The sequence below is a fragment of the Triturus cristatus genome, chromosome 9 (genome assembly GCF_964204655.1).
Source record: "Triturus cristatus chromosome 9, aTriCri1.1, whole genome shotgun sequence".
NCBI classification, from domain to species: Eukaryota; Metazoa; Chordata; class Amphibia; order Caudata; family Salamandridae; genus Triturus; species Triturus cristatus.
In genome coordinates, this window is record NC_140592.1 from 1,149,196,030 (window position 1) to 1,149,216,775 (window position 20,746).

Genomic DNA, 20,746 nt, shown 5'->3' on the forward strand with positions numbered 1-20,746 from the left:
ATGCACTACTGAGAATGAACCTAAAAGTGCAGAGCAGATTTTGGGCTCTGCACAGCATTTATGTGCCCCCACTTGTTTAAACTTTGGTTTCCTTTTTTATAAATAAATAGTTCAGTTCAGTTCAATAAGCTTTTATTCGGTTTGCATAACACAACCATGTAAGCTGTACAATTTATTCTACATTTATCAAATCCCCCTCATATATAATTAACAAACACAGTATAATCAGAACTCCTCCTTCTGGATAATTACTATAATACATGTTCTCAATAAAACATCAAACTGTGCAAAATCGCTGTAAAGTGACCTATGCTAAAAGCGCAAAATTGCAATATCAACTAATTTTTACAGTACATGAAACTGTGCAAATTCGCAATAGAAGAACATCTCGTAAAAATGTATAAAGTGCAAATTTACATTTTCTCACCATCTGTTACAGTACATAAATTTGTGCACATCCGCTTTAAAGTGCCATATGTTTATGTGCAAATTGCAATAGAAACACATTTTTAAAATATTATCGACTTTCTAGCAGCTCTACATTTCAGGATAAAACTAGCCACATAAAAACAGATATCTGAACTCTCCAGTTTGCATAGTAGTCTCATGGCATTTGCGGTTAAACGAATATTATATTTTAAAAAGATTGGTTTTAAATAGTATTTCCTAAGAGATACATAAAATTTGCAAAAAAGTAAAAAATGGCAGCAACTCTGACTAGAAATATTGTCACATGGACATTTGAGTTTGGAACGTTTACCCATATCCGGAAAGGCTACAAGATGGTGGACCCAACCTGAAACGGGATAATACAAATCGATGCAAAGAATTTGTCACATCTTCCAAATACTGTTGGAATCCACTTTTATGGTCAAGTTGCTAGTAAAGCACGAGTGTTTTTTGGGTCTCAAGTAATTTATTCTCTTGTTCCCCCCTCTTAAAGGACAAAAAGCAATCTTTTATCTCTTTTTTGGATAGTGTTATAACATGTTCGGACTCATCAAAGATGTTAAAATCAAAAAAAAATTTGTACCAGTGATTTATATAACTTATCCACGATATACGAGTAAAAAAATCCAACTTTAAGCAGTCCCTAATTATGGATTGTGTAAACTCAGTTTCGCTCTTGGACCAAATAGAGCGCCATAAAATCAAAGGTCTCAGGGCAGCCAAATCAGAAATATAATCAAGGCCGGTTTCCATATGAATTAATTAATTAGAGGCTGAGACAGGTACGCTCAACAATCGGTTTAAAAAACTGTTTTCATCTAATTGAAGTCGGTCAGCAGGGTAATGGCCCCAAATTCCAGCCCCATAAAGGGCTGAGGAGACACATCTTGCATTATATATATTTACCATGTCCTTTACCCTCCGGTCCCCTAGTTTGGCCGGAAACCTAAATATTCCATTCGTGTTCCTAGTCATATTGCATCTGATATTTTCATGCTCCTTATTCCAACTACCACTTCCAGTAAAGGTAATACCTAAATAACTAAAGGAGGTAGCAGCTTGAATTTTAAAACCATCTAAAAAGAAGATCCTAGATGAGTTCGGCTTTTTGCCACATGTCATAGTATAAGTTTTGGTTTTTTTTATTAAGAGTTTCCTGCCTTTAATAAAATCTATAAAATTGTTAATGAGTCGCTGAAGGCCTAGTGGGGTACGGGATAATAAAACGGCATCGTCAGCAAATAATAATATTGGAACCACCTTTTTATCTATTATCGGTGCGTCTGCTGGAATTTGACTTAGAACCATAGCTATTTGATTGATGAATAGGGAGAATAAAAGCGGGGCCAAAACACACCCCTGCCTAATGCCTCTTCTGACTTCAAAAAAGGGAGTTCGTTCACCAGTTGGCCCATATCGTACACTGCAGGATAGTTTCTCATATACTCGTGCCAGAAAGAATATTATTTCTTTCGGGGCCCCAGATTCGAGCAGTACAGACCACAAGAGAGAGTGGTCCACCAAGTCAAAGGCACTGCTTAAATCGGCATAACATAAAAACAAATAACCACCCTTCACTAATGTGTATTTATTGATCAACAGATCCAGGTTCACGCATTGTTCAAGAGTGCCTAGTCCTTTCCTGAATCCATATTGGACTAGAGTTAAAATCTTGTGAACCGTTGCCCAGGTTTCCAATCTTTTTAGAAGGACCCTGCTCATAACCTTTATTGAGAGTCCAATAAAGATATTGGGCGATAATTACAGGCTTCAGAACGGGAACCCTTTTTATATATTGGAATAATTAAAGATTGTCCCCAAGATTTGGGGAAATTCCCTACTGCCGCAATGTTAAAAACTCTTGTAAGAATCGGGGCCCATAGATCCATTTCACTCTTGTATAAATCAATTGGAACGCCGTCCGGACCTGGAGCTTTTCCCCCTTTACTGTTGATAAGCCCTTCCTGTACTTCATCCACTTCAATTAACATAGGCAAGAAAGGCCAAAGAGGGTCATTATTTGATGTTATAGTTAAAAGGTTCTTATCTGGGTTAAAAATATTAGTAAAGTGGTTGATCCATTCAGTCCATTTTATTTGGGACGTCAGATCCGGTGTACATTTATCTCTCAAAAAAGGACAATTTATAGTTTCCCAGAAGAGTTTACTATTATCAGTGTCTGCTGCCATATTTAATGTATCCCATGCCTCCGCTTGTAGCTTTTTTTTATGTGTCAGTATAGCTTGCTTATATGCAACTCGCAGCTCGTGTATATACAATTGGTTTCGGGGAATTGTCCTCAATGCCAGATTTAATTTTTGTAATACGAGTGTACATTTTGAATCAAACCACCTCGGTCCTATTTTTTCCGAATTTTTGACACTTTTAGTTAGTAGAGTCTTTATTGATCTATTAATGTTCGAAAAGGCCTCTATCAGGGTATCAGGGAGAAACTCTTCACTAAGACAGTATTCAATTTCTTTCCTACAAATTGTAACCACCTCTTGTTGGACTTTTGGTGGGTCTACTCCAGTCCATTTAATTCTTGTGCCATTAGATCTAACAGGGAGGATATTTAAAATACAATCCTCAGTATTCACCAATTTATTACCCCAATCTAAAATTACAATGGAAATACTATTATGATCACTCACTACCTGTTCAGATATCCATAAATCAGTATAAAAACTATTCTTTGAAATTAAGATGTGGTCGATATTACTGAAAGCATTTCGCCCCGTAAAAGTTGGACATTTAGTATGACCCTTACTAAATGTGCAGTCTAATAAATCAAGATCAAATTTTGCCATGATCATGTTTAAAATTGTACCATATCTGCAATGGGGGAAGTGTAACATATCATCATCATTCTTGTTATTATTACTATTAACTTTCATAAAGCCACAAGAATTAATTTGCGATGTGGGACATGTTCGTATATTAAAGTCTCCAACCCAAAGGATAATGGCGAGTTTACCGGAGAGTGCCAGTACCCTATCTATTTCCTTTTCTAATGCATCCAGCAGATCTCCCCTGTCGTTGGAAAAGATGGAATTATAATAGTTAATTAATATTAAATCCTTACCCTTTGGAAACTCAAATCTCAATACTTGGCTGTGATTACATACAGATGAGTAACTTACAATTTTACACCCAAGTATTTTGATTGATACAAGCATCAGCAATCCTCCCTTCGCTCTTCCTGATGTGGACGGTAGAGCACTTAAACAATATGAGGAATATCCTTCGACCACAACAGGATTTATGCACCAAGTTTCCTGTAAACAAATAAAATCATTGCTACAGGAAATAACGTCCTACCAAAAAGGGGTATCTAATTTTTTACCAAGGCCTGCAATGTTTCAGGTTATAAATGTATAGCCCCCATGTGTTATTGTTTGCATTCTTTGACTAGTGGAAGGAGTCATGGTTGTGGTAGTGCCTGTTACGATTTCAACATTCTGTGACCCAACTTCTTGCTCATTAATATCATTTATAACAGGGACAGTATACACAATATTGTCGTTATTTAAGGCCACCTGCTTAAGTTTTGTATCTTTATTAATTTCATTTCTACTAACAACTAGCCCATAATCTATCCCACTGTCTTTCCCATCAATTGATGTTACAATCTCGGGTCTCTCTTGTCAATCATTATCCTCCAGTGTGCCCAAGGGTTGGAATCTGTTATACAACGGGATAGTAAAACATGTGGCACGGGGCGCTAATGGAGGCATTGAGTTAGTAGTTGGATAAAGGATTTTTTGGTATGCATCGCAATCACGTGCAGGTAAGGATCTATAAAAGTAACCCAGCGGCAGTAATGTCGTGTTGAAATCCCAACAAGAAGGTGGAGGGGCATTGGTTATGGTTTTATAAGCCCAACCTGGTGAACTAAAATTAATTATTATACAGTCCCCAGCGAAGTTTTTCGATAATGGGCCTATCCATCCAACCCTTTGGGTAAGTATTATCTGGTCGGCCCTCATTGTGGGGAAACCACAGTATTTGGAGAACCAATGCAGGGTTTTATTTTTTAATGTTTCGTTGTTTTCTAGTTGCCCTTCCCGTAATTTGGGTACATTGGAAAGAACAGCCACGTATGCCTCACATTGTGGTGGTAAGTTGATGACCGCTGGTATATGAGTGTTATTAAACTTTTCAGTATCACGTGGCTTTCTTGCCTGCTCTAGGGTTTCATTCCTGTGGGTTCCTTTACCATTTGGTGGCATAATATTTTTAACTGGTGTTGGATTTATTAACTCCTGTAGATTATTCCTATTATCTAGGTTACTGTCGGTAGTTGGACCAATAGTAGGATCAACAGGTACTATATTTAACGAATGACTAGTTACTAAACTCCTGGAGACATTATTTATCGTCGTGTTAATCTGGTCACAAGGATTAATTAAATGGACTTGCGGTCTATGGTTATCCAAATATCTACCAAGTCTATGGACCTCTTTAGTCAGGATATCTATTTTCTCGTGCAATGGTCGAATTATCTCGGTAATTTTCTCAGTAAGGACCTCCAAACTAATGGAACACATAGGTTCCCCATTGTTCAATGCTACTTTCTGTTTAGTCAACGTCCCTCTTGTTGCTATATGCTTTCCTTTGGCTGTCTTACTAATAACCTGGCCTGAGTTTCTCCTTTTGCCCCCTTTATCTAGATTCTTGGGCTGTGGCGAAGAGGGTGGATTGGGTGAGTCTGGTGTATTAGGGGTCCGGGAGCTGTATACATTCTCTGTATCAGCCAAGGCTATAACAAAGATTATACCCGGTGTCCCATCTGCTATACTCAATCCGTCCTCCCTATGTGTATATACCTCTGCGGTCACATTAACTTGATCCCCGCCCCTTATGCCTGTTCCCATTGAAATCCGTCTCTCAGTTCGATCTATTTCCTCAGCCAGGGCACGGACTGCTTAAGTTAAATATGTATCTATAGTATTAGGTTTGTTGTCTGCTGCAGGTTTTACTCGGCGTCTCGACATGATTGCTCAGTATATTTTAGATAGCAGTGTTCTCAACCCACACGTTTAAACTACACCTATATACAAGCAAATAACGCGGAGAGAATTTACCTAATACACATACAATGTCACGCTCTTACTCGCATCGAATAGTGTCAATAAGATGGCCCAGCCCGGCCTCCTTCGGCCCCTGACGGTCACAGACGGTCCTGCCCTTGTCCCGGGCTTCTCCCGGCGCGTCCCGCGGGACGAGGATCCGCCTTGACCTTAATACGCCTCCTGGCGCCCGGTAGCAGCGTCTGCGGCGACCTCGCTGGTAGCAGGGCTGCTGGGGGATGGAGTCCTGGTCACGTTGTGGAGGGGGGGGGCAGCGGAGCAAAGCCCAGCCAAGGGGAGAGTCAACGAAGGGGTGCGGCGGAGCAAAGCCCGGCCGAAAATAACAAATCACCAAACAAAGTTTCAAATAAATAAAAAGTGAATTGGTTAACAATGTCACTTGTTTAAACTTTCCCTGCAATGCTTTACTATATACTACCTTATGTGGGACTCCTACCTAGACAACAGGGAAGGTTTAAGCATCTGAATCTATGAAAGATTCAAAATTTGCACAATCTGTGGATAGATGGAGCATCCACCACAAACCGCATTACCAAACGTTACTTGCTCTTCTAATAGATAGGGCTAACTGTTGATTCCTCACCTAAGAAGAGTTACCAAAGCAGTACCTAACAAAAGGTGGAGAGTCTGTGGAGTGGACTCAATTCACATAGTCTTGCTGGTTCAAGGTGGTGAAGTGTCCTCCCTGTCGGACCTGGCTGTCAAGGCAATAGTGTTTTGTGAATGTATGCATTACCGTCTATGTTTCAGACTGACAGAAATCAAGGACAGGAACTCCTCATACTAATACAATAGTAGTGGCCTTGGTCCTGGTAGAATGGGATTTCACACTTTTGGGGGGCTGCTTCTTGGCTAGCATGTAGCAAATCTTGATGTAGAGTACTAACCACCTTGAGAGGGTCATTATTTGCACAGTTGAACGTCCACTTGATGGACTTTGGTACGATCAATCTAAAAACAAAGCAATTTTGTTGTCTAACCAAGGGAGCGTCTCCTCGTTCGAGAGGTGGAGGGGCATAAAATGCTGGTAGAATTATCAACTGCCCAACATGAAAGACAGTCTCAACTTTAGGTAAAGGGATGCTTGAGTCTTCAGCAACAATTTTTCTAGGAAGAAGGTGCATTGAAAGTGCCTGCTGTTTACTTGTGCAACAAACTTATTTATTGGCAATAAGGACGAAATTAAGGTCCTACTGAGAAATCACAAACGGTTTGGGAGAGAACATGAGTTGAACCAGTAATAACCTGCATCACAAGTGGTGATTTGAATAAGGTAAGGACTTTTGGTCTAGCAAACACAGAAAACCCTAAAGGGCCAATAAATTACCTTGTATAGTGCCCACTGCAAGGTCTTGCAGGCCTAAAAACAAAACATAAAAGGATGTCTGACAGCTTAGTTTGTAAGGGGTCAGTGTACCAGGCATCACAGCCAGATACAAACTTGTCCCAACACCCAGCATAGATGGAATTCATGAAAATGTGTCTGGCTGTGAGGATTACATCCAGCACTTTATGTGGGAAATTAAATGTAGTTAATTGCCATCTCTTTTTCCACACATGGAACTGTAAGTTGCAGAGGTTCGGGTGGAGGACCTTATCCTAGTGTTGACACAAGAGGTCCTCTTGAAGCTGCAGGCTATTCAGATGACAGATGCTCATGGGTTCTGGGTCACACAATCTCCTGGCTCAATCCATGGGGCAATAACTTGACCCCGGTTGTTGCTAATCTTCAAAACTTGCAACAGAGGTAGTGGTGGAAAGGCACACAAGAGGCCCTTGTTCCATTGCAGCTGGAATTTTCCATATTGGCATTCAGGGACACTGCCACGTGGCTGGTGTCCAGTTAGATGTTTAGCTGCTCCAGCCACATCCAGAGATGCAAACCCTTGTGGCACAGGACCTAGGATCCCACCCGCAGTACCACATGGCAAAATATGACCTAGTGCCAGGTGGCACCATGTATAATATGTGCTTACTATTATAATGTGTTATGATAATACAAAGGCTATTTTTATATATACCCTTGTGAGGAGTTCCTTTTGTGGTGTGCCTGGGATGTTGTTGCTGTGTGCGTGCACAAATGCTTTACACATAGCCTCCGGGATAAGCCTGACTGCTCGTGCCAAGCTACCAAGGGGGTGAGCAGGGGTTATCTTTGGCGTGTAACTTCCTAGCCCTGACTAGAGTGGTGGTTTCTGCCTGGCTTTGGCGTACGCCTTAGCCAGCCAGAAATCCCATTTCTAACAAACCTGCACTGCCCCCCCCCCCGATGGGCATCAGGAAGGCCTTCAGGGCCAGACGGATGGCCTGTAATTTCAGTAGGTTTATGCAGAAATGGCCTTCTGATGGAAACCAGAGGTATTTACTCTCCACATCTCCTAAATGACCTCCCCAACCCACGCCCCAACCCAGCAGCAATTCATCCGTCACCACTGTTAGGTCTGGGTGGTGAAGAGGTAGTGGCTTCCTGCTGGACAAGTTGTGATCAACCAGCCACTATAGTAGATTTTGGGCCATCAACTTCAAGAACTGGATAGTGTCAGAGAGGTGGCCCTGATGTTGGGTCTACCTGGAATTCAGGTTCCACCATGGGGTGGCATAGTTGAAAAGGAGGATGCATGATGCTAAGAGGCCAAGAAGCTTCAGAGCCAAACTCACTGAGATCCAGGATCGAGCCTGAAATACCGGGATCATATTTCAAATATCCAGGACTCGCTGCAGAAGGAGGAAAATCCTTGAACCTCACTGTATCATTCTCGCCCCAATGAACTGAAGCTTCTGTGAGTGAATCAGGTGGGACTTTAGCTTGTTTATGATAAACTTCAACATTGTTAGAAGTTCTGGAGAGGTGGAGTTGAGGCCAAAGGGGAGTGCAGCAAATTGTATGTGTTCCTGACCACCTTGAATAGCAAGTAATGCCATTAGGACTGCAGGATGGGTTTATGAAAATACATATTTTTTTTATTTTTATTTTTTATATTATATCTTGCACACGAACAACACCATCTAGTTTCCCAGGTCCGTAGCAGATGGATTTTGAACCAATAGATGCATTTTGAATATGTCATTCAGCGGTCGAAGGCCCAGGATAGGCCGGAGACCTCTCTCTTTTTTTTGGGATGAGAAAGTAGTGTGGTTAACAACCCCCACGTTTCTCTGAATCAGATACCTGTTCTATGGCACCCTCAGAGAGTAAGAGGGGGTACCTCCTCTAGCAGGTTGGAGAGATGTTCCTTTGAAACTTACTCTGGTGCGGGAGGAATTATGGGTGGGGAGGAAATGAAAGGAAGGGTCAAGCCCTTTTGAACAATCTGCAAGGCTCATTTGTCAGATGTGATGAATCGCCAACCCTGGAGGAAGTACAGAATTTTGCTTCCCATGGTTTGGGAATTAGCTGCTAAGGATACACAAAAACAGCTTATTTGTTGCTGTAACAGAGGAATAAGAGTAAGAGGACTGGTGCCCCTGCTGGACTGTGTGATGTCTCCCAGTTCCATGTCCATCGCCAGAAAGGACTAGCGGTCTGCTGCACCAATGGCGGGAAGGCTGTTGCTGCCTATGGGCTTGCTCCCTTGACTAACTCCTAAATTTGCGGAACGGACAGGGAAATTGCTGGGTTAAACATACCTAAGAACCGTGTGATGGCCCTACTATCCTTAAACTGCTCCAGAGCAGAGTCCGCCTTCTCTCCACAATGGAAAGATCCAGCAAAGTGCATGGTCCATCGGTGATGCCTTCATATCGCCAGAAAATTTGGTTATCTTCATCAGGTGTGTCTGTGGAACATAACACTGGTACTAGCTGCCCTGCTATTGCAATCCGGGGTATCTAATCCTGTGTGGATGATATATTTGCTAACCACCATTGATTGTCTGAGCAAAGGAGGAGCTGAGGTCCTTCAGGACTGCTAGCAAGATCTTGCTCCCCATGCCCAATAGAGAATATATGTCTATTCCAACAGACAGACTGCATTTATGGACCTATACTCTCTATCCAGGGGACTGGTTGAAGATGAATTTCGATTCGTGTTAGACCTGTTAGCCTTGGTTTGGTCTTCCCCCAAACCTTTTGCCTTCTTCCTCCATTTTTGGTAAGCTCATTTTTGCTGGCCTTAGCACTCTGCATACTTTACCACTGCTAACCAGTGCTAAAGTGCATGTGCTCAATCCTAGTAATATTGGCTTATCACCAATTGGCAAACTTAATTTACTTGTAAGCCCCTAGTAAAGTAGCACTACATGTGCCCAGGGCCTTCTAAATTAAATCCAACTAGTGGTCCTGCAGCACTAATTGTGCCACCCACTTAAGTAGCCCTTAAAACATGCCTCAGTCCAGCCATTGCAGCATGTGTGTGCAGTTTTTAACTGACATTCCAACCTGGCAAAATAAACATTTTGCAGGCCCAAACCTTCCCTTTATATGCATATAAGTCATCCCTAGAGTAGGCCCTCGACAGCCCAGAGGGAAGGGTGCAATGTATTTAAAAGGTAGGACATGTACTCTTCAGCCTCACACGTTCTGGTAGTGAAAAACTCAACTTCATGTTTCACTACTTCAAGGCCTACCTCTCCCATAGACAAACATTAGTTACCTTATTACATTTATTAAGCTGTAATTTCCAAATAGGACCAGGTCCCCAGCTCATGTTTGGTGTCTTTGGAATCAAATGGAAAATCTTAGCTTATGATGCAGTCAGTTGGATTTTGCATTACAATTTTGAAAATGCCTTTGAGAAAGTTGCCATTTTCCTCCATTTAGTGCCTGTAGCCTGTACCTGGGCCACATGATTGGGTGTACCTGACAGTTGAGTGTTGGGTGTTTCTCCTAGACAGTCACACACAATTGGGAGCTTAGGTGTGGCTGGATGGGCTATCACCAGCAGAATGGGAAGAGCTGGGCATAGCCCCACCTACACTTGAACAGGGTGTGTCCTGCCTCCACACAAAAGTCTGCATACCCCCTGTAGTTAGTCTGGAGCCGGGACAGGGAAGGTATGATGCCAGGGACTTCAGAGAGAAACCTCTAGAAGCTTCTCCCTCACTTCAAAGGAACAACTGGATATAAAGACTGCACTTCAGATACCAACTCTTTGGTATCCTTCTGGACCTATGGATACTCTGCCAGGAAGAAGGAATGCTGTGCTGCTGAAGCACTGCCACTCTGCTGGACTCCTGCTTCGCTGTGCTGACCTCCTGCCCTCCTGCCTGGGTGAGAGGACTTGACCTTCATTTCTTAAACACAGAACCCCTAAGTGACTCCAAGGGCTAGTTGGTTAGCCTCCTGACTTAAGCCTCAGGGACAGAAGGCTCGAACAACCTTGCACCTGAACTCTGCCATCTGTGAGTCTACCATGCCAAGTTGTGCCACCCCAGTCCTGGACCCTTGGAAGATCACCTGTCTGGGCTGCTTCTTAGAAGTCAGCTGAGGTTAAGGGGCAACAATGGTGCCATAACCCTTCACAAACCTCCTATAGCATCCTGTGAGGCCCAGGAAGGCCCTCACCTTGGTCTGTGTTTTAGGGGGTTACCATGTCAGGATAGTTTCGATCTTGGGCCTGGATGGGCTTCACCTTGCCCACGCCCACCATGTGACCCCTATACACCACGAAACCCTGCCCTTTCTGGCACTTACTGGCTTTTATAGTCAGGCCCGTCCTTCCTTGTTGTGGTACAGGTGTTCCTCCCCACTGGAGCTGCAGACAACTATGTAATCCAGGTAGGCGGCACAGAATGCCTCCCTCCCAGCCGGAACCCTGTTGACCAACCTCTGAAATGTGGCAGGGGCATTTTTTAAACCAAAGGGCATCATCCTAAACTGAAAGTGGCCCTACTGGTCGAGAATCCAGACCTCTCTTTCGCCCCCTCAGTCAGAGCAATCTACCAGTAGCCCGAAGTCATGTCAAAAGTACTGAGAAATTGGTAAGTTCCCAGCCTGTCTATGAGCTCATCAGCTCGGGGATGGGGTGTGTGTCAATCTATGTGACGAAATTGACACCTGTAGTTCACACAACCAAAATAATGGAGGGTCTGCTCATAGGGCAGCCTTGGGTACCAGCAGCAGGGGGCTGGACCAGAACTGTTGGAGGGTTCCATTACATCCAATGCCAGCATCTTGGAGACCTCCTATAGCATCATGTGAGGCCCAGGAAGGCCCTCACCTTGGTCTGTGTTTTAGGGGGTTGCCAGGTCAGGATAGTTTCAATCTTGGGCCTGGATGGGCTTCACCTTGCCCCCGCCTATCATGTGACCCAGATACACCACGAAACCCTGCCCTTTCTGGCACTTACTGGCTTTTATAGTCAGGCCCGTCCTTCCTGGAGGTGGTACAGGTGTTCCTCCCAACTGGAGCTGCAGACAACTATGTAATCCAGGTAGGCGGCACAGAATGCCTCCCTCCCAGACGGAACCCTGTTGACCAACCTCTGAAATGCAGGGGCATTCTTTAAACCAAAGGGCATCGCCCTAAACTGAAAGTGGCCCTACTGGTCTAGAATGCAGACCTCTCTTTTGCCCCCTCAGTCAGAGCAACCTACCAGTACCCCGAAGACAGGTCAAAAGTAGTGAGAAATTTGTAAGTTCCCAGCCTGTTCATGAGTTCATCAGCTCGGGGATGGGATGTGCGTCAATCTATGCGATGAAACTGAGACCCCCGTAGTTCACACAAAACCTAAGTTCTGGAGGGGCGGCTCGTAGGGCAGCCTTGGGTACCAGCAGCAGGGGGCTGGACCAGGAACTGTTGGAGGGTTCCAGCACTCCCAATGCCAGCATCTTGGAGACCTCCTCTTGATTACGGGCCCTCATCTTGTCTGACAACTTCTAAAATGTTATTTTTAACAGGTAGGCTGTCTCCAGTGTCAATTTTAATGGACGCACAGGAGTGTGAGTCCAGGAGCGAGGGAGAACCAGGTTGAGAACTGCTCCAGCAGCTGGCGACAGTCACTCTGCTGTTCTGGGGTCAGGGTATGGGAGAGGTTGACACCCCCCCACTGACCCATTGTGCTCTTGGGTAGACAGGAGGTCACAGAGAGGTTCGCTCTCCTCTTCCACTCTCTCATCTGTTCTCAAAGTTTGGTTTGAGGAGGTTCATGTAGAGCACCCTTAAGGGGTGCCTAGGGGTCTTGAGATCCTCCAAGTAGGTGGACTTCCCCTTCTGCTCCTTCACCTCATATGGGCCTGTCCAGCGATCTTGGAGAAATCTGGGCTCTACAGGCTCCATAACCCACATCTTATGGCCAGGTAGAAACTCTCCCACAGTGGCCTTCTTTGGAGAACCAAACCTCTTGACTGGTTTCCAGATTACTTTTCACCTTATTCCAGAAGAAATGCATGTGGTTGAGCAAGGCCAGCATGTAGCTGCCCACATCCTGAGGGGGTTACCTGGGAGTTTCTTGCCACTCTTTTCTCACAAGGCTAAGTGGTTCCCTAACAGAGTGGCCATAGAGAAGTTCAAAAGGGCAAACCTGATCTCCTTCTGTGGCAAAGAAAGGGCACGGCAGGAGGACGTCCTACTTATGCCTCATGGGCTGAGGTAGGCCCATTATCATGCCCTTCAGGGTCTCATTGAATTTCTCCATAAACCCATTGGTTTGGGGGTGATAGGGTGTGGAGAATTTATAAGTTACTCCACAGTCATCCCGCATGTACTTTATGTACGCTGACACGAAGTTAATGCCTCTGTAAGACACCACCTCTTTGAGGAACCTGCAACGGGTAAAAATCCCCATCAGGGCCATGGCTATTGCAGGTGCAGTCACCAACCTTAGAGGGATGGGCTCTGGGTAGCAAGTGGGGTGCCTGCTGCCTACGCTCTCAAAGGGATGATAATGACAGGTAATGGGATAAGGGAAGCCTTAAGTTTTTTCCCTGACTTCCTGCTTGCCTGACAGGTGGGTCAGGACCTACAGAATGCATCTGAGGCAGCCTTCCTCCAGGGCCAATAGAAGTGGGAAACAAGCCTGGCTTGTCGTCTTGACCCAGATGTCCTGCCAGGGGTATGTCATGAGCCAAACCCAGTAGGTCGGTCGGGTAACACTGGGTGACTACCAGCATGTGGGTTGCCCCAGGAACCTTAGGCACACTATATAGGAGGTCATTCTCCCAATAGATAAGGTGCTCTCCAGAGGTGTCACCTCCTGCCTTGGCCTTTGCTTCCCACCTCAAGCCCTTTAGTGTGGGGGACTCTTTCTGTGCCCTAAAGAATTCCTCCCTGGTGGGCCTACCCTCAACTTGCCTGCCAGCAAGCTCAGACAGGTCACCCAGGATAGCAATGTTCTACCCTGGTTAGATCAGGGACATCCTCCTCAGGTGCTCCATCAACCCGGACCGGAGGAACTTTAGGGGCTGGTTTCCCAAGCCCTGTCCTCCCATTCTTTCTGGACCATTGTTTCGGGGGCCCATGACTCCCTTCCCAGGCATCCATGGACCGTGTGGCCATACAGACCCATTCAGGCAATCCCAACATCTCCAAGTGTGACCTGAGCCCTCCAAATAGTGTAGTCCAGGTCGTTGCCAGACAATCTACATGCATGGCAGGGTTCACATCTACTTTCAGAGGCCCTGAGAGCCCCCAATCAAAGGGATCCAGGGTCACTGACAAGCGACTCTCACGGTTGTCTGTGACTATGACTTGGTGGAATGTGCTGGAGAGAATCTGCTTTGAGTGCACGAGCGGATACCTCACAGTAGTCATGCTGGCTCCTGTGTCTCTCAGAGCCTCCGCCCATTGCTCGTTGACAGTTGGCCACTGCCTGTACTTTAAAGTATCAGCAGGCTTGTGGGCTTTTGGCACCATTTCCGTATACCCCAGGGAAACTAGGGTCACCTCTGTTTGCCCCCCAAGCCTAACTGGTACCACTTCCTCCCCGAGCACTACACTTGCCAACCCAGGTGTCTGCCCACAATGGTGGGCTGTGCCCTTTTGGGATATTTAGAGTCACTCTTGGAGTGCCAATATGTGTAGCACTCTGTGCACTGGAGGACAAATCTCCGTCTGCTTATAAAACAAAACCTTTTTAGGCTCAGACTGATACTGCTGACAGTTGTTCCCTTGAGAATTATTTTTCGCCTCCTCAGCAAGCTTTCTGGGGTCAGTTTGCTTACTGTCTACTGGGTGTTGGTGCAGCTCTGGAAAACAACCCAAATCAGCACAGCCCTCATCGACAGCAGCCTTGACAACGGACTCCGCATTAGAACTGATGCACTGCCCCAACTGCTCGACACATCTTCCACACCGGACTTTGCATCGCAGGCCCTTGTAGACTGGATCTTCAACGCCAGCGAAGCAGGACCTCGCACCACAACCTCCCTGCATCTCTGAAGTGACTCATCGTTACGCACTTTCAACACAGATCCTCGCAAAACTCCGCATACCAGGATTGAAGGTACTTTGTTCAGCAGGCCGAACTAGGTCCCTGTGGCCAGCCCATGCTCCATGACGGTCGGCCTGGACTTGTGACTTTGCCCTGGTCAGACATGACCAGATATTCAAAGTTGGCGCTTTATGCCTTTTGCCGACATTTTTACTAAAGTCTTGAATATCTACAGTTCTACTGATTGGAGTTTTGTCGTTTAGAACTTGTTTTACTTATTAAAAAGGTACTCAATTATTCTCACCCTGTTGTGGGCTCCTTTTTTGCTGTGTTTTCACAGTGTTTAAATACTTTGCACATTGCCTCTGAGCTAAGTCTGACTGCTCTGTGCCAAGCTACCGGAGGGTAGAGCACCGGTTAATTTAGGTTGGACTTGTGACTTCACATTGAAAAGAAGTGGTTGCTGCTTGAGAAGGGTTTCACCCCCTCTCAACCAGTAACATAATTTCTTACAATTCACCTTACTGGTTATAGTCTATAAAATGACTTTCCAGAGTAGGCACTTGGTGAGAAAGCTAAATCAATAGGCGCAAGCCAATTTTGCCTGGCCACTTATTGACTAACGGGTGAACAAACATATAGTTTCAACCAGGTAGCCACCAAGCCATCCTTGCGGGCATCATTGAATGGAAGCAGGGGTTCCAATGTCACTGGCCCAGGCTGTAGAATGTCTGTCAAAAAATGTGTTTTGTGGAAAGCAGCTATAACTCCAATACCCCAGCTACCCTCTGAAACACCACTGCAAATGAGATACTTTCCTCCATTTGTGGTCCATGTGGAAAGTCAAGCCCTGTTTCAGGGGAGGTGTGCAGCCCACTGGCATTTTTTTAATTCAAGGTATAAAGCATCATTGATATTACGAGTGGGGGAGCGAGCCACCTCCTGCACCATCGTCATCAGTATCTTGCTCTGGCACATCACCAGTGTCAGAACCAAAAGAAATACATACCCTGCAGAAGAGGTATCGGAATAGAGTGGGGCTGCATGGCAACTGGTTGTGTTTTGTGATTTCGTAGTGTGACATCAATTGAGCTAAGGCCAACATCTGCTCGGTGTCCGACATGGGAGTTGGCGGGAGGTCATCAATTGGTGCCGGTGAAGTCTCTATCGGCATCGGGGGCCTGAATACAATCAGGGCTGGAATGGAAATCTGTACTGGAGTCGGTGCAGGCCTGCTAACTGGTTTTCAGGAGGGTCAGCTAGAGGAAATGTGACTGGAAGCCCAAAGGTGTGCCAGAAGCGAATTGCTTCCAGGTCAACAATGGCCTGGGAAACTCGAGGCACGTCTGCACCAACTGAGGTATCGGTTCCGTGGCCAATGACCCTGAGGCAAATCAAAACTCAGTCCTTCTCTTTAAAATCAGAGTGGAGGGATGGGCTGCTTTACTTTCTTATGCTTTCACTTGAAATTGGCTTGCCCAAACATTTAGAGGAGAAGTGGAGCGGGGACTTGGACAACACCTGGGAACGGGTGCAGGACCTGTGTGAATACCGCAACTACTTCTTATGTTTGGCGATGTACAAGTTTGCCTCCTAGTCTCAAATCGCCTTTGGGTGCATTAGGTTTATTCGTCGGTCAACTTAGAGTTGTGGCTGCAGTCCAGGCACCAAAAGCACACCTTGTACAGGTCCATGACTGACTTCTGCCTCCAGCAGTTGTGGCACAGATCAAATCCTATTTTTTTCAGTGGGAACAGCCTTCCTAAGCACATTGTTGAAGAGCCTTTTTCGAGTCATTAGAAGACCGATAAAGGTGGGAAAGGAGCTCTAGCTCCGATTCAGAAGGTGCTGAAAGTAAGAAACTCCTGCTAGTGCACACGAGCGGACCTTATATGCTGCTCCGTCACTGGTATGGAGTCAGTGCAGAGCAGCCTGACGCCCTCTATCGGTGCACTGAGGCATTGCTGGAAAATTCTCCATATCCAGTCTGGCTTAGGGAGATATTCTGAGGTGAGGAACCTTATATTAGAAATCTCTATCTGAAAGAACAAGAGTAAAGTTCCAGAATAACAGAAAACCCCTTGCTGGACACAGGTTTTGATTAGAAAATATCATGGGGAAAAAAATCAACCTGTGCCAGAATTAAAGATTCTTCAAAAGGAGGAAACAATGCACAAATGACAAAAAACAGAACTAAACATCCAGGGCTGCTCACAGGTCCTTTTACAATACACAACCATACAATGTACCCGCTACGCACAAGTGGAAATTGGCCATCTACCCCTTTCCCCAGTAACCTTTCAGCATGACGATTGGAGACGTTCATATGCAAGTGATGGTGAGCATTTCTAATCACTCTACATTAAAAGTAGGTCAGAAATTATGAAGCCAGTTCTGCAGATAATTTTTAACCTACACGGCGCGAGGAGGGAAGTGCATGGACGGCGGCCTCAACTTGACAAATGTTTGACTACAGGGAGCCACCATCGCTCCCGTGCCTTTTCGAGCTTCAACTACTGTGAAACTTGGTATAACGGCAGTGTGTTTAAGCAGCCCAAGACCAGAGTGGGTCTATCCTCAACCTGCAAAAGTAAGGGAGGAAAGAAGAGGAATATAGGGGATCTCAGATCCTGACGAAAGCCGTAAAGACCTGTGTTAGGGCTACATCCAGTTTGCTGAAACATGTTGACAAATATGCAGTTAGGAGGGGTGAAGGTCTACTAAAAATCCCCCACACCACCATCCTATACTCATTTTAATCCTGACCGGGAAATACAGGAATAAAGTATTTAGGCAGATATTCCTGAGCGAGTTTTAGATTCTATGTTCTGCACTAATATTTCTATTTTGAATCCCTACGATGTTATGTTTGTATTGTCTTCCCCCTCCCTTTTGCTCCACCACAGGCATTGGTCTTCGCTGGGGTGTTTAGCAAGCCCTATGATGAAGCATGCCACAAATTGTGGTAGAGGGCAGTTTTTAAATACAAAGCTCATGCCACCAAATATAACAGCATGAATCCAAATACTCCTACTTCTCTTTTGTGTGTGACTTAATTTTGAAGTCTGGGTCATACAAAAAAAACAACATGGATTGTGGTGGTGGGGGTGGCTCTTTTCACCCAGTGTGGGGTAAACCCGTTACCTTGTTATTGACCTGTACCCATAATTTCTTCCTTCCACATGGGTGAAAATCCTTCTAGAGCACGGTTCGCACACATGACAAAATGATCGAACCAAACGGTCAGCTCTTAACAGCCAATCAGATTCCACATTTAGATACGATTTGTAAAGTTTGTAGTCTTTGAGTGTTTTCCAACTTACATATGGACCCAGTTTTGATTTAAAATACTTTAAATGAAATCTAAAAATGCAAAGTAAAAATTGGGCTCTATGGCAATGCTAAATTTAGTTTCATTCAACAGCAATTTTTTATCTAGGCCTCGTGTTAACTCTCACTCTTGGAGTTAAAATGGTGAAATGACACTCAGATAAAGTGATATTAAATTTTAAAGTAACGAGCAAAAGTTAACTTTCGTTTTTTGGAGTTTCGGAAGATATGTCAAACGGTACCAAACACAGTAGCAATGCAAAAAATGTTGTTTTAAGTGTGATGCCTGATTAAAATGTAGAAAAAACGGAATTCTCTCCCTGCCAACAGTATGGTCCACCCACCCAATTTTAATTCAGGTGGACCATAGTTTGTGGTCAAACTTCTCTGACAGAGTAAGGGCCGTCGAAGATTTGGCTATATGTCTGCCCACCTAATTTAGATGGGCAAACATATAGCCGTTTTTCAATGCCCATCCCCGCCAGGAAACACTGGTGGGGGAAAAACTCTAAGGGGCATTGAAAAGTGCACACTGTCCCCCTGGCCCTGTGAGCAAACTCAGATGGCCAGAGGGGCATTGTTTTTATTTTCAAAAGTGGCTTATTTTTAAAGGATGGATTATTTAAAAAAACTATACATAATGAAGACACTCATGTTATAAAATAATTTCTGCGGTTGCTTATTCTTTCAGAAACACAACTTCTTTTTTCCTAGTGCTTTACAACTTTGCAACCAGAAAAGTGCAAGAGTCAAAAACTGTGCTTGTAGACAAAGAAGAACACATTGCACCTACTTTAAAAGGAAATACAACTATGTGTCCTGATGAAGTTTTACTAAAGGCACAAGTTACTTAACTACGGTAACGATATATCTGTAAGAAACATTAGTAGTGATAGATTCTTTACCTTAGAATTACCCCCAGGCGTCAGACTGGATCCTGAAAGTTTTCTTCAGCAGTACCCCTGCGCGTTGGTAGGCGTCGTCATGCGGCTCCGCGTGCGTCGTCGGTGCAGAGATGACGTCGCTGGAGCTACTTAGACGCGCCCACACGCGCTGACTTCAGTTCTGTACACGACTTTCCGCGCCAGGAACGTAGAGCCATGCAAGAAACTGGTGCCATGAAACTAGGCCCCTGAAAGGGATGACCTTAACCCTAGAAATCAGTTCGCAGAACGGGGAGGACGGGTGGGGAGGTAAGGAATCTATCACTACTAATGTTTCTTACAGATATATCGTTACCGAAGGTAAGTAACTTGTGCATCTGAAAGAAACACGTAGTGATAGATTCCTTACCTCAGAATAGATACCCCAGCAATACCAACCCCGGTGGTGGGTCTGCCAACCAATATCACACCAGAAAGTCCTGGGGAACAGAACGGCCAAAGACGCCGTCTCTCCGGACTTGGCTGTCCAGGCAGTAGTGCTTGGTAAACGTGTGCAGCGAGGCCCACGTAGCAGCCTGACAGATGTCATGTAAGAGAACTCCCTGTCCCAAAGCAGTAGTGGCTGCCGTTGCCCTGGTAGAATGGGCGCGCAGCCCCACCGGAGGCTCCATTTTAGCCAAAGAATAACAAGCCTTTATGCACAGAACGACCCACCGAGAGATGGTCCGCTGGTGCACGGCCCGACCCTTCTTGGCGCCCACATAGCTAACAAAGAGCTGGTCATCCACCCAAAGCTGTTGTGTGCGGTTTCAGTAGAATGAGAGCGCACGTTTTGAGTCCAGACGGTGGAGCCTCTCTTCCTCTTTTGAGGGATTCGGAGGCGGAAAGAAGGTGGGCAAAGTGGTCTGCCCGATGTGAAAGGCAGTGACAACCTTCGGCAGAAAAGATGGACGAGTCCGTAGAACCACTTTGACCGGATAGACAGAGAGAAAAGGAGGTTTAGAAGAAAGGGCCTGGAGCTCACTCACTCTTCTGGCAGAGGTGATGGCCACCAGGAAAGCGGTCTTTAAAGTGAGAAGACAAAGAGGACAGTTGTGAAGTAGCTCAAAGGGAGCACACATCAGATATGTCAGAACCAGGTTCAAGTCCCACTGAGGCATTATTAAAGGAACAGGAGGGAAAAATGAGTAATGCCTTTTAAGAATCTATTTACAACAGGGGACTTGAAAAGGGAAGGCTGATCTGGAAGCCGTAAAAAGGCTGAAATGGCCGAGAGATAGCCCTTGATAGTGCTCAGACCAGAGCCCTGCTGGGGCAAAGAAAGAAGGAATAGAAGGACCTCTAAAAGAGGGGCAGAAAGGGGATCGACAGCCTTTGCTGTGCACCATGCCACAAACGTATTCCCCCTGGAGGCGTATACCGTCTTAGTGGAGGAACGCCTGGCTGCCAAAATTACATCACAAACTTCAGGAGGCAGGTCAAAAGACGTCAACTGCCGCCGCTCAATCTCCACGCAAGGAGGTGGAGGCTGGACAGTTTCAGGTGGAAGACTGTCCCCTGTTGCTGCGACAGATGATCCTCCCGAAGAGGCAGTCGGATCAGGGGATCGACAGCCATGCTGAGTAGCTCGGAGTACCATACTCTTCGAGCCCAGTCCGGAGCCACAAGAATGACTTGGGCCT